The sequence below is a fragment of the Planococcus citri genome, chromosome 3 (assembly GCF_950023065.1).
Source record: "Planococcus citri chromosome 3, ihPlaCitr1.1, whole genome shotgun sequence".
Taxonomy (NCBI): Eukaryota; Metazoa; Arthropoda; class Insecta; order Hemiptera; family Pseudococcidae; genus Planococcus; species Planococcus citri.
In genome coordinates, this window is record NC_088679.1 from 5,913,211 (window position 1) to 5,914,651 (window position 1,441).

The 1,441-nt window shown below is 34.0% G+C and overlaps 1 long non-coding RNA gene across 1 annotated transcript in view; it reads left to right on the forward strand.

The window, feature by feature from the left end:
• The window catches only part of LOC135841868 (uncharacterized), a 312,604-nt gene extending 311,986 nt beyond the window's left edge, over positions 1-618 (forward strand). The window contains exon 6 of the long non-coding RNA XR_010558005.1: positions 174-618. This is a non-coding gene — a long non-coding RNA (uncharacterized LOC135841868). The remainder of the gene's footprint in view (positions 1-173) is intronic.
• Positions 619-1,441: the final 823 nt, after the last annotated feature.

Genomic DNA, 1,441 nt, shown 5'->3' on the forward strand with positions numbered 1-1,441 from the left:
ACACAACTGATAATTGAAAGCAATTTTATTCTTTAACGAGCTGTACTCCATTTTTAGTGTTGGCGTACCTAAATTATGGACCAAGATGCTCCGTTTTCTAATTTAATGAATTTTTTATTATCTGAGACATTTTTGTTTTTCACAATTTTTTGTTTCGTAATCATTTTTATCAGTTGACTGAAATCTTGTACTCTCAACAAATAACCCACAAGTCTGGAATTTTCAACGTTGCCAAAAATTACAACACCGAGGAATAATTTTTATAATTATGCTTTCGAAGCCTCTTCAGTTCAAAGTTCAAAATTTTTCAAAAGCACGAGCATTTTTGCATTTTAAATTTGTTTATTTTCGTAATTTTAATACTGCTCAGCTGTGTAAAATCTTGTACTCGACCTGCAGTATGCAAATATGAACGAATAGGTAGAGAGAAGGCCAACGAACCAAAACAAGGCATACGTAAAACGATGCCTTGCTAGGTTCGTGACTAGAGGCGAGAAAATAAAAATCATAACAATCAACCAACATGTTAATTGTTAAGCCTAAAGTATCCATATAAATATAAGCTATTTTCTAGCTTAAGATATCATTTTGTATACCAAGTTTAGTTGTGAATAAACCTATCCGAACAGTACACTTGTGTTTCAATATTTGTTAGAAGAACTCACCATACCTACACACAATCTCATACAACACGACCAAATTGCACAAACACTGGAAATTTAATTTTGAGGGGCAAATGAGCATACTTACAGTACGTCTAAATGATACTCATGTACCTAAATCTTATTCAGATTATCAAAAGCACATTTTTTTGTGCACTTCTAGATTTGTCTGGATGCTTAAGGAGTTGCTGGTGTTTCCTAATCCATCAAAAAATTTCTCAAACTAAGTAATGCCAAAAAGTACTCTCGAGAAAATCATTTCCCTCGTACACGTCTACTTTCTACACACGTTGCTCTTTTAGCATACATGAAAATCAAATTTGCACTTCGTATCTGTCCGGTCGTATATCGCTGATGGGTACCTGAATGTGAAATTATGCATCGTATATTATAGTCTTGGTCTAGTCGTCGTCATCGGAGGACCGGATATCACGTTAGACATCATTCAAAAGATCGCTATAAAAACGAATGTTCGCCTAGACACAATAGTAGGTTATTTTATGGTCGCAGATCCAAGTGTACCTACATATTAACATAAGAACAGCAATGTGCATATTATACACAGACACACTGTGCATAGACTTTCGAAAACTGAAAACCTCGCCAATTCGGGCAGGACTACACCTAATGTCGAGTACGAATCACGTTTAAACGTGATATTTGCACAGCACATTCAGATGATTTAACAATTTCGTCTATTTAAACAAATAAATTATAGAGAAGAGAAGAAGAAGAAAAAAAGTAAAACTGGAACGATCAAGTACAATAATAATAATATA